At 51.3% G+C, this 13,102-nt stretch overlaps 1 pseudogene; it reads left to right on the forward strand.

Annotated features, from left to right (window-relative positions):
• Nucleotides 1-4,147: 4,147 nt before the first annotated feature.
• LOC136787857 (olfactory receptor 14C36-like) lies at nucleotides 4,148-9,580 on the forward strand (annotated as a pseudogene).
• Nucleotides 9,581-13,102: the final 3,522 nt, after the last annotated feature.

Consider the following 13,102-nt stretch of genomic DNA (forward strand, 5'->3'; position numbering starts at 1 on the left):
AGAAACACCTGAGGGGCCACATCTTTGGCAGCGTGGTCCCTGCGGGGTGTTGCGCACAGCCTGGAGAGAGGATTTGGGAAGAGGCCAAGAGGGAGCCTCCAGCTCAGCAGGCCCCTTTGCGGCTTTGGAAATCCTGGCTCGTGTCTGGGTCCCACATCCTTGCCTGAGCCCCCTCCAGTCGCTGCAGGTCACTAAGGAAGAGGTAGATCACACCATGCACGGGGAATGTTTCTCTTCTGTGCTTGATTGCAGCAGTTCTCGTAGGCTCTGGCTACTCGACACCTCAGCCTGATGTGGACCACGAGCCTCAGGTTAATCTGCCAGGTAAGTCAGCGGAAGGCAGGAGCATCTAGGTGCTGCAGAGCCAGCAGGCACCTTGAGCTTGAGTTGAGACCTGGGGTGGGCACGGGGAGGGCCCTTCTCCGGGCAGCTCCACGCATGCTTAGTTTGTACCAGCACGGTGCCACTGCAGGCACCCAGCAACTGTTTGCAAGATGCTCTTGAGTGGCAGGGAGAGACGAGTGCCGTGGAGCAGTCCCCTCTTTGAACCGCATTCTCTGTCACTCTGGTCAGAAGGAGTATGTTGGCGTAGTTCACAGGAGGGACTCCGCTTGTGTTTACAGATGGGACCGAAGGCGAAGGTGATCCAGGCTCCCAGATGGGTTCCAGGACTGAAGCTCTGGGAGATGGCCTGGGTAAGTTGTGGCTTTTGACTTCCTTTGAGAGCTGCCAGCTCAAAGCCCAAACGTCAGCCAGGCATCTCTGCAGGTGGGAGGGTATAGACCGGCACGTGTGTGTGCCCTGTCAAGGCACGAGCCCTGGTATGCTCTCCTACTGAGCTATTGATGTAGATGGCGCTGGGACAGAAACTTCTCACGGGTCTTTGGTTGCAGAAGTGTCCCCAGGGAGGGCTTTGCCAGATCCTCGGCTGCTTCCGGCGCTGGAGCCCAGCTGGTATCCCAGCAGTGGGTAGCCATTTCACTGACTTCACAAACTAAGCCCTGCTTCTCCAAATTGCACTGGTGCCAAAGTTAACTTCCTACTTTCTGTTCAGGTCCTCTAACAGCGAAGGACAATGCTGAAATAAGAAAATCTTCCCCAACATCCTCTGACATCGTAGAGGATATCATAAAGGAGTTAGAGGAGGCAGCACCTGGTGGGTATATTTCACTCTGTCCGCCATAAGACTTGGGAAGCTGAGGTTCTAAATCCATGTGTGGACACACCGTAACCTACACAGCTTGTGTTCACAGCTTGTTGTGAACTTGTGTTCAGCTCCCGCACAGCGCTGCTTGCAGCTGGGCGAGTTCAAGGCAGGAGGCATAGCCCAAGCAGTGCTGGCTGCCTTTCCCAGTGCTGGCACTCAGGTGGAGATGCTGCGTTTGCAGACATTTCTGCTTCTGCTCAATCTGCAGTTTGAATGATGAATGTAGAATGTAGAATGATCTACAGTTGATGAATGATTCAATAAGGAATTAGGCAATGTCTCCAGATCAGCTGCCCTTGTCCCTAAGTGTGTGGGTGACTTTGGGTTGCCAGATGTCAGCAGGGAAGGATAAGGAGCAGACACAAACAGGTCCAGGAAATTCCTAAAGCACCTTGATGATAACTTCTTGATCCAGGTACTAAGGGAGCTGACTCGGAAAGGTGCCCTTCTAGATTGTTGCTTGTAAACTGAGAATGTCTCCTGCGTGAAGTGGCAAATGGCAGCCATCTTGGCTATGGTGGCCACAAAGACGTCGAGCTTAAAATCTTTGGCGGTAGTAAGAAAACTGTGAGCAAAACTTCCACCCTGGACATGGGGGGAGCAGACTTCAGGCTGGGCAAGGAACTAGTTCATAAGACTCCCTTGGGAATCTGCTTCTGAAAGTATCAGGGACCTTCAGTGCTGGTCCCTTTTCAAGAGCCATCTCTTGAGCGTGCAGGAGCAGGCTATTCCCAAGTGTCGAAGTCAAGTGGGCAGGGCAGAAGGCTGGCTTGGCTGAGCATGGATCTTCGCTTAAAGCCTAGGTGAAAAACAAAAGTTGTGTGGATACTGGAAACGAGGTCAGGCAATGCAGGAGGATTGCAGAGATGCTGTTCACCATTGCAGGGAGAAAATTCATGTAGCCAGAGCCGAGTAAGGGTAGAAGTTGGTCACTACTGTGGGGGGACAACAGAAAGGGCTATTTTAAGGATGTTAACAGGAGAAGGAGGACTGGAGATAACACTGGTCCATCACTTGATGAGGTTGGTACCTACACAAGTGTAGTTTCAGGGGGTTCATGTGGGTGTCTTTCAAAGTGACAGTCATTCTGTTTGGTGTCAAGACCGATGTCTTGGGCCGGAATGGTATTACTTTCACAAATACATCCTTGCTGTTCCCGTCCAACACACGAGTCAACATAACTCTTTGCTACATGTTTCCATTGTGTTGTAGAACCCATATTCTGTGTTCCATGGACAGAGCACTATAGGAACTAAAAACCACAAAAGAGAAGAGCTAGAAAAACAGGGTGATGCCAGCTTTCCTGTGCCTACTCTGTGTGGGGCGTCCACCTGCTGGCTGTGCCACTGCCCCAGATTCACCATCGGGTGCCGCCACAGCGCAGTTTGGTGGAGCTGGAATGGGCTGGGGGGCGGGCCGGCGGTGGGGTTCGGGGCCCCTCATCTTTGGGGAGCACCACGTTGTCCTCTGAGGGGAGTGGTGGCAGCTCCTGGTCAGGTTCCAGGGAGCAGGGAGCAGCTGCCCTGGGAGCAGAGGCTCCAGGAGAAGGGGTGGTGGGGGGCCGGGGCGGATGGGGGCCTGCAGCAGGCAGGAGCCTGTGGGGTGCAGGGCCTCCCTGTGGGGCATGGCCCCCAGGCCTCAGCAATATCGGTTGCTGGGGCACTAGTGTCCCTGTCACCACGGGCTGTCCCCAGACAGATAGGGGGACATGGAGGAGCAGTGGGTGGGGGCAGCACCGCAGGTGGGAGCTTGTCCTGGTTTCAGTTAGGATAATTTTCCTCCTAGTAGCTGGTAGGGCGCTATGTTTTGGATTAGGATGAGAAGAGCGCTGATAACATGCTGACGTTTTAATTGTTGCAGAGCAGTGTTTACACCAGGCCAAGGACTTTTCGGCTTCTCGCTCTGTCCTGCCAGCGAGCAGGCTGGGGGTGCAGCAGGAGCTGGGAGGGGACAGACCCAGGACAGCTGACCCAAACTGGCCAAAGGGGTATTCCATACCATCTGACGTCATGCTAAACAATATATAGGGGTGGCTGGCCGGGGTGGGGGGGCCAGCTGCTCGGGGATAGGCCGGGCATCGGTCAGTGGGTGGTGAGCAATTGCACTGTGTATCACTTGTTTCGTACACATTATTAGTAGTAGTACTATTATCATTATCATTATTATTATTATTATTATTTTCCTATCTTAATAAACTGTCTTTATCTCGACTCACAGACTTCACTTTCCTGTTTCTCTCCCCCAACCCAGAGAGGGAGGGGGGATGGTGAGCGAACGGCTGTGTGGTGTTTAGCTGCTGACTGGGTTAAACCACAACAGGATGGAGGAACTGCTCTCTCCTGTCCTCCGCGGCCTTATCTCCACCTCACAGCCTTCCTTCCCCTCCAGCCTGTTTCTGCCATGCCCTAAGCCCCCGGAAGCCAGCAGTGGATGAGAAAGAATCGATAGAGGGGAGGGAGCGTGCTGCCCGTAACCCTTGGGTTTTGTGCATTTGTCCCAAACCCATCACTCAGCTTTGGCAGTTTCTCTCCTCCCTCCCTTCCTTTCTCCCTCTTGGGAAGATGGAAAGGGAGAATCAGGAGCCTGATCCGAGGCTATGGAGCAGAGGGCTTCCCATGTCTCTCGAACCCCTGAACCTCTGGGCAGGGACTGGGGGAGCAGAGTCCCGCGCACTGGGACCACACGATGAAACTGAACAGGTACAGCTCTACGGGGACTGACAATAAGTGGCTCATGGAGTCGCCAAGCCTCTCTCCATCGTATTTGAAAAGTCCTGGTAGTCAGATGAGTCTCTGGTGACTGGAAAAAAAGGAAACATCGCTCCTGTTTTTAAAAAGGGTAGAAAGGAGGACCTGGGGAACTACAGACTGGTGAGCCTCACCTCTGTACCCGGCAAGATCATGGAAAAATCCTCCTGGAAGCAATGCCGAGGCACATGCAGGTTAAAGAGGTGATCCGAGACAGCCAGCATGGTTCTTTCAGCCAGCTGCCAGCAGTCCCGGGGGCCTACGCTGCCAAAAAGCAGCCTTTCAGTGGCCCACCACAAGACAAAACCCCATCCAAAAGCCAAGCAGAAGAGCTGGGTCAAGTGAAGGCTGCGAAACCTCAGAGGAACAAAGAAGGACAAGGAGCAGTGAGAGGCCCCCGTGAAGAGCCAGAAACAGCACAAGAAAAGCTCCTGTACCTGTGGGGAGTCCCAGTCCTGCTGAGAACACCCGTAATAGCCCTGTTATCTTCATCGAGCTCTGAGGACAGCATATCCGAGGATGCCAGTGAGACGACAGCCAGACTTCAGCCACTGAGTTCAAACTCAAGAAGACTGCAGAAGTTAGAGGCTGAAAAGTTCTGGCCAGTTCCGCAAGAACCTCCAGAGATGATGGCGTTGGCATCTAATTCTGAGGCCAGCAGTCCCGAGGAGCCCAGCACCACCTCTGTGTTGGTGGCAGTGACACACAAGGGGGCCAGGTCCAAGCAGTATCAACCACCAAAGACCAGACCAGGGCTGTCTACTCGTGGCCATGGCCACACTGACCAGGGCTCGTAGAGCTCCATCTGAGCTGGCAAAAGAGGTGCGTGATCAACATCTGCATCAGTCTTGGGGGCTCAAGCCTTGTAGGAAAGCAGAGTTATGGGGACAGTGGGGACTCTCCAAAGAGCTCTTAGTTTTGAGCCATGGCTTGGTTCACTTGCCACCCTTGGCACCCTCCATCACTAGGTGCAAGTTACCCAGTTTCCTATGAGGCTTTTTGGGTGGGCCTGGCAGAGCTTAGGAGCAAAACCCTGCTGGTGGCTGGGGTCTGGTGTGGGGGTAAATAGACGGAGAGAAGTGGTGGCCCTGTCTCAGTGTTGCGGCCTGAAGCCATGCCCGGGGTCTGCGTGTGGGCAAAGAGCTCCCAAAACTATCGTGTTGTTTGAGAAGACTCTTGTTTTACAGAAATCCATCTGGCATTGGGACACAAGGAGCTTTGGAAAGAAAGGGATGGAAACTAGTGGAGATGCTACGAAAGGCTGTGGAGTTTTCATTTGTTCACAATGCTCTTTCATTGCAATAAGTTTTCCAGCTGGGCTATTCCTCTGAAATCATCCCAAACTGCTGCTGGAAGCGGGGCCATATCAGGGGCCTTGCCCTGGGACGTTTTACATCTGAGGGACCTTTTCTGTGGCCTCCATTGACCACCACTGTCTGGGTGCGACCTTCAAGCCAACTCCTTATCCACCGAATAGCCCACCCTTCAAATCCATATCTTTCCAATTAGGAGATCAGGATGTCATGTGGGACCGTGTCAAAGGCCTTACAGAAGTCCAGGTAGATAACATCAGTCAGTTTTCCTTTGTCAGCTGATGCAGTGACTCCATCATAGAAGGCCACCACATTGGTCAGGCATGATATGCCTTGGTGAAACCGTGCTGGCTGTCTCAGATCACCTCTTTGTCCTGCATGTGCCTCAGCATTGCTTCCAGGAGGATCTGTTCCACGATCTTGCCGGGCACAGAGGCGAGGCTCACCAGTCTGTAGTTCCCCAGGTCCTCCTTTCTATCTTTTTTTTTTCAAAATGTGAGTGATGTTTCCCTTTTTCCACCTCAGGAGGAATCACACCTGGGAAATTCAGGCGTCATGGCGTAGCAATACTTGAGTTCATGGAGCTGGGCAAATGACCCATGTTCATTTCTGTTATTGTGGCTTCAGTGTCTGGCTCATGTGCAGGCTCTGTGTGGAAGCTGACCCGTACTAAGCGACCTACTCTGACACCAGAGCTGGCCCTGCTTTGTGTCACAGGTTGCACTGGAGACCCTTGAGGCTCCCTTCCATCCTGAATACTCCTATGAGTCCATGACTTACATATCATGCATTAAAAGAAAGAGATATATACCTGGATATCCTGATGGAGAAAGCAAAGAGAAAGAAGAGAAAGCCTTAGCTCTCCTTAGGGTGCAAGACTCCATTTGGTCAGATGAGCGTCAGACTGGTGTGAACATAAAGAAGAAAGCAGGGATTCACTTGTCCTAAAGGTGGCCATCTGGTGTTTGACAAGGGAACTCCTCAACAGCCTCCAAGAGGATGCCAGCCCTCATACTTTACAGCCTGCAGCTACCTGTGCATGGCTTGGACTACAGCTGGTGCCTCTGAATCGCCTGGTACTGGTGGCTCACCAGCAGATCACTCCTGCCCTCCGGTTCCATGAACTGGAGGTGCCCATGCTGTCCACGCCTGAACTGAGGCAAGAGGAATCCCACCTCCTGGGGGGTTGTGGGGTGCATGGGAGGGCGCTGAGTCCCCTTCCAGCCCCAGGACTATAAAGTCAGGGTGAGATCCCTCAACTGACTCAGCTGAATCCCTTCCCTCCCTGTCACCAGCTGGGTGTCCTGTCTGTGATGTGACAAAGAAAGGTGATGGCTTCAAGGATGCAAGAGGGGCAGAGCAAGTAACGCCTTGGGCTGAGCCTCTGCTGCTGAGCTGGGCTGGGCTCCTGGGACACAGGGAGCTTATGGCAAGCGAGCAGAGCTGCAGAGAGACAGCTCTGCCCAGGAGCAGCTCACTAATAGGGCTGGGGGCTCTGCCTGCAGGGGACAAGGAGAGAGGAGAAAACAGAGAGAGGTTGGAGGCAGCGTAGGGTGGGAGGACAACTGCGAGCTCCCTGCAGGAGGAATCTTCCCCAGCCTTCACATGGTAAGTCTCTGTTGTGGTTTAACCCGGCTGGCAGCTAAACACCACACAGCCGTTCGCTCACCCTCCCCCCTCCCTCTCTGGGATGGGGGAGAGAAACGGGAAAGTGAAGCCTGTGAGTTGAGATAAAGACAGTTTATTAAGACAGGAAAATAATAATAACAATAATAATAATAATAGTGATAATGGTAATAGTATTAACAATAATAATGTGTAAGAAAACAAGTGATGCACAATGCAATTGCTCACCACCCGCTGACCGATGCCCAGCCTATCCCCGAGCAGCCGGCCCCCCACCCCGACCAGCCACCCCTATATATTGTTTAGCATGACGTCAGATGGTATGGAATACCCCTTTGGCCAGTTTGGGTCAGCTGTCCTGGGTTTGTCCCCTCCCAGCTCCTGCTGCACCCCCAGCCTGCTCGCTGGCAGGACAGAGCAAGAAGCCGAAAAGTCCTTGGCCTGGTGTAAACACTGCTCTGCAACAATTAAAACATCAGCATGTTATCAGCGCTCTTCTCATCCTAATCCAAAACATAGCACCCTACCAGCTACTATGAGCTACTTAACTCTGTCCTAACTGGAACCAGGACAGTCTCTGGCTGCAGGGTCGTCTAGGTGAGTGTAGAGGACCTATGCTGCCTGCCAGGCTCAGCACTCATCCTGCCCGGAGAGCTGCCCAGGGCGTGTGGGTAGAAGCTGTGGGTGGAAGGAGCCCCCCAGCAGGGCAGGATCCTTCTGCTGTATGGGGGCTGCTGCATGGCACAGGCTGCTCATAGCTCCTCATCACAACCTGGACTTTTCCCAAGGGGCTTTTCAAGAGCAAGGTTAGAGAAAGGGCTTGAAAGGAAAGAGTTGGTACTGTGAGTTTCCTACTCGTGGCTGGGTGGGCAGTGGCAGAGGGGAATTTATTTCTTCATTCTGCAGACACCATTTCTTGTTAGGACTTGTCTGAGATGCTCCCCGGTCCCTGTAGACATGAAGAAGCCCCCCAGGCAGTGCCCTGATGCCAGGAGGTGTCTGCAGGGCAGAGCTGAGCATAGAGTGAGTGGGGTCTGTGAGCACGGATCCCTCCGCTCTCAGTAGTGTTTGCTGGCTTTTCAGGATAAGAGATGAGTATGATTGCTATATGTCTCACGACACCTGTGATTGCTCTACATCTCTACCTTCTGAGATGGGAAGGGACCTGTAAAAAGCAATCTCGCCCAGACTGCTTTCTGCCATCCCTGTTCTAGTGCTGACATTGATGAGCACTTCTGTGTTAGGGGTAACTTACTTAATCCAACAAACACCAAAATCAGGACTGATCCCTTCCCACACCATCCCCAAGAAGCCCCTGCTGTAGAGAGGGGCTGACTCCTTGGGACCTGGCAGGCAGAGGCCAGCACAATCTGCCTGCAAAAGGAAAACCTGTAGCCAGACGGCTGATGGAAAGCTCCTGGAAAGGGAAAAGTGTATGTGTGTAACTGGTGGAGCAATGAATTTACATTTGCTCAGAGAGTTCTCTCCTAATTTGTTATTGTTTTTTTCTCCTTTGACAAAGCGCCATACCCACAGGCAGCAGATGCCCAACAGCAGCTCCATCACCGAGTTCCTCCTGCTGGCATTCGCAGACACACGGGAGCTGCAGCTCCTGCACTTCGGGCTCTTCCTGGGCATCTACCTGGCTGCCCTCCTGGGCAACAGCCTCATCCTCACCGCCGTAGCCTGCGACCACCGCCTCCACACCCCCATGTACTTCTTCCTCCTCAACCTCGCCCTCCTCGACATGGGATCCATCTCCACCACTGTCCCCAAAGCCATGGCCAATTCCCTCTGGGACACCAGGGCCATCTCCTACTGGGGATGTGCTGCCCAGCTCTTTCTCTTTCTCTTCTTCACTGGAGGGGAATGTTCCCTTCTCACCATCATGGCCTACGACCGCTACGTGGCCATCTCCAAGCCTCTGCAGTACGGGACCCTCCTGGGCAGCAGAGCCTGTGCCACCATGGCAGCAGCTGCCTGGGGCAGTGGGGTTCTCAATGCTCTCCTGCACACTGCCAATACGTTTTCTCTTCCTCTCTGCCAAGGCAATGCTGTGGACCAGTTCTTCTGTGAAATCCCCCAGATCCTCAAACTCTCCTGCTCAGACTCCTGCCTCAGAGAAGTCGGGCTTATTGTGGTTGGCGCCTCTTTTGCTTTGGCATGTTTTGTTTTCATTGTGCTGTCCTATGTGCAGATCTTCAGGGCCGTGCTGAGGATCCCCTCTGAGCAGGGCCGGCACAAAGCCTTTTCCACATGTCTCCCTCACCTGGTTGTTGTCACCCTCTTTATCAGCACTGCAGTGTTTTACCAACCTGAAGCCCCCCTCCATCTCTTCCCCATCCCTGGATCTGGTGATGGCAGTTCTGTACTCGGTGGTGCCTCCAGCACTGAACCCCCTCATCTACAGCATGAGGAACCAGGAGATCAAAGATGCACTGAAAATGTTGTTCCGTCAGTTGTCTTTCACCGGCGATAAGCTTCCCAACTCTCTTCAAAAGTGATTTCCATCTCATTGTGTAATCTGTGATAATCATATTTGTTCAGGAATGTCCTAATTCACTCCACTTCTCCAGAGGCGTGAACCAGACCATGGTCTCTGTGAGCAAGAAGCCTTTCTACAGGTATCTAGAACAAGGGTACAGCCACCCTCCTGTGTCCCATCTCTGTAATAAAAGTGGATTTCCTCTCTGCTGGTGTCTGGAGGTTGGGCTCTTCTCACAAAGTTCAGGTCAAGAACATGCTGAACAAGTGTTCCTTGTGATGCCCTGCCACCCTGCTTGGGCTCTGCATGGGCTCAGGGGAGGAGGGCAAGGGGTGATGCGTTGGGAAATGAGCCTGGACTGAGCCTTCACATGTGGGTGCCCAGTGCCCCTGGAGATGAATGATCCAAAGGGATCTGCTTGGATCTGTCCCCATATGACTTTGGGGCATCACTAATCCTTTGCTCTGCAGAACAGCTCCACTGGCTTGCAGGAAGCATCGGGAGGGTCAGGAATGGCTGGCCAGGCCAGCACAGACACAGAAACCTGGGAAAATCATAGAATCATGGCATTATTAAGGTTGGAAAAGACCTCTAAGGTCAAGTGCAACCATTAACCGAGCACTGCCAAGTCTACAAAAGGCTGTTTGGGGGCAGAGATATCCAGGAAAAAGAGCGAAGGAGCAGCTTTGTTGCTTCCAGGGGGCAACAACAGAGCAAAAGCAACCCTCTGGGCCTGGCCCATTCAATCAGCCCTTGATCCACCTCATTTGCCACTTGTACTCAGTCTATACTTTGTCACCTTGTCAAGAACATGGTATGGGGGAGAGGCTCACTGTGCCCCAGATCCTCCAGCTTGTTTAAATGTCCCCTAATGGAGGATGGAGGGAAAGGATCTCTCCTCCCAGGAGCTGGGCGGTCAGGGCTTGGTTTGTCTTGCTAAAACCCATCACGGCTTTACTCAGCATCAGACACCTACACTTTGCCTGCCTGGCATCACTGCCTCCAGTTTTCTGCTCTGATGACTCCTTGGGGAGGCTTTCTCAGGAATGGGTCTCAGTGGAGCCCAGTAATTCTCCAAGAAACTTCACTGTTTGCTTCTGGCTTCACCTTCTTCATCACTTTGTGCAATCACCTCTCAGCACTGGAGGTTCATGGACTCAGCACCAAATCAGAGAATCGTCACAGAATGGTTTGGGTTGGAAGGGACCTAAAAGTTCCACCCCCCTACAAACAAACAAACAAAAACCAAAAAAAACCCAACACCTTTAATTTTAAGGGTATTTAAAAACCATTTTTCAGTTCATAGATGAAACGATAGCAGCACTCTCCTATTGACATTGATCCAGGTTGACTCCTAAGGAGGTCTGGGCAGGCAGAAAAAGCAGTCTTCTGAGGCCAGACACTGTAAGGACAACCTGACCCACCATTTCTCTAATTGCCCACCTGGTCTTTTCCTTACCATCCCTTTTCCTTACACCAGGCTTCTCCACTGAAGTCTGCAGCTGGATGTTACGGCTCCTTTGCATCAGCTGACGGCTGCTTTCCTCAGACAATTGGCTGCACACAGGCCCAGAAGGGTTTCTCTTCCTTGCAAGCAAAGTTAAACATGATGCAAAAGAGTAAAGAACTCTCCTCAACTGTGTGCTAAGCCCAAGCAGCATCTAATGAGGTTCACCTTCCACAGGGGATGTCTGTACAAGAACAGATTAGGCAGAGAGATAGGAAAGGATATCTCTTTAATGCTCTGATTAAAGATAACTCATTGTTCTCCTCTCTTTTTAATTACACGAGGGCCAGTGTTATAAATGTGAGGAAACAGTTTACCAGGAAGATGAGTTGGGATGGGGGGGGGGGGGGGGGGTTGCTCAATGTTAATTTTGAACCGGAGACCTAAGATGGATTGAGACGTGGAGCCTGCCCAAAGGCATGGTACAATCACTGAGCAGGATATAGGAAAATTATACCAACACTCACATCTGGATGGACAGGACAGGTGTGTGTTATCAGAGTCATGTCCAGGTGCCCATCCAACAGAGTCTACAATAATTTGTGAAGCTGGCGTACACACAGTATGATTTTCAACCCAACATCCTATTGAAATGGTGTCCCCTGTTGTCCCTCTCAAAGATAGGATATATTGGTCTAGGTCTTCAGCTGTCAGAATCCATTCCCTTTTGTAGAAAGTAATATTATTACGTATTGCTACTCTGGATAGATTTAAGGATCTAGCAGGATAGGTGTCAAATAACCTCTCCGTAACCTATCTGTAAGCTTCAACCCATGGCTACCGCATCACACATGAGTCTCACATCTTGCACACATTAATCCTGAATTTACAGGTGAGCCCCATATGTCCTGCTCGATTTCCCCATAAACATGCTACTCTAGGTGACTGAGTCAGGGTAAAGTTATACCACCAACACATAAGGCCATCATGACATTGTTTTGTTGTGCAATTACTTATGGTTATAGAGATTTGGCTTATTCTCTCATACTGAAGGTTGTTAATAAGCAGGCAGCCCACCTTCATATCATCACTTAGTGTTCTGATCAGTTGTGGCAATTGTTTGTGCTTATTCCATTCCCACCTATTTTGTGAGTATACTTCATTGCTGTTCATTACGAGGGTGACTAGGTTCAACTGACTGTAGGGCATAATGCCCATTTGCCCTGTATATCCCAGCAGTGCATGGTCCCCTGGGCTTTGTGTTGAAGATGGGTAGATCATAATGAACATAATTAACAGGATTGGGCGACGTTCCTTATTTGCTGTATCTGCAAGAAATAAAAGGAAACTGTTTTGGTGGCAAGCTCCAAACAGGCTACCCCTTTCATGATGCAGGATAAATCCATCTAGCATTGATTTTATGTTCTGCCCTCCACTCTCAATGGTGTACCAAGCCAGAGGTCCTTGTGGCTTATTCAAGGTCAATGTGGTCAATGGCTCAACGTCCAAGTGGAGATCAGTAATCAGTGGTGTTCATCAGCGGTCCGTATTGGGATCAGCGCTGTTGAACTACTTTGTCGACGACATGGACAGTGGGATCGACCCTCAGCAAGTTTGCGGATGTCACCATGCTGTGTGGTGCAGTCAGTACACTGGAGGGAAGGGATGCCATCCAGATGGGGCCGTACAAACCTCATGGAGTTCAACAAGTGCAAGCGCAAGATCCTGCAGTCAGGTTCGGGGCTAGAGGCTGTCCCTGATGTATTTTCTCAATCTGTTTCACAGCTCTAACTAGGGATGAAAGGCCTTTCTCCCATTCATTCCTCTTTCTTTCAATGCAGTTGAGCTAAAAGATGGAGGTTGTTTTGGAAAATTGTTCCTTATGTTGATAAAGCTATGTCTTTGATGGGATTGATACTCGTTGCAAAACCTCCACTAAAGCCCCACAGGCAATTGTAGGTGAATGTTTGTAACCATGGGGAAATCTATTAAAAGTATACTGCACTCCTTCCCAAGTAAATGCAAAGTGGGGTTTATCTGTTCCTCCAAGAGGACCATAAAGGACATATCTTTAATGTCTAGAACAGCCAACCACGAGCCTGTATAGTGGCAGTCGGGTTTGCGATATATGGACTGCTGCAGCGTTGGCATTGAGACATCGGTAGTCAATCATCTGTCGCCATCTACCGTCAGGTTTAACCAAGGGCTACCCTGGAGAATTGTATGAGGATGTGTTCTGAAAATAATTTGTCGAGACTCTTAAGTCCAGTAACAGTC

The sequence above is a fragment of the Anser cygnoides genome, chromosome 31, assembly GCF_040182565.1.
Source record: "Anser cygnoides isolate HZ-2024a breed goose chromosome 31, Taihu_goose_T2T_genome, whole genome shotgun sequence".
NCBI lineage: Eukaryota > Metazoa > Chordata > Aves > Anseriformes > Anatidae > Anser > Anser cygnoides.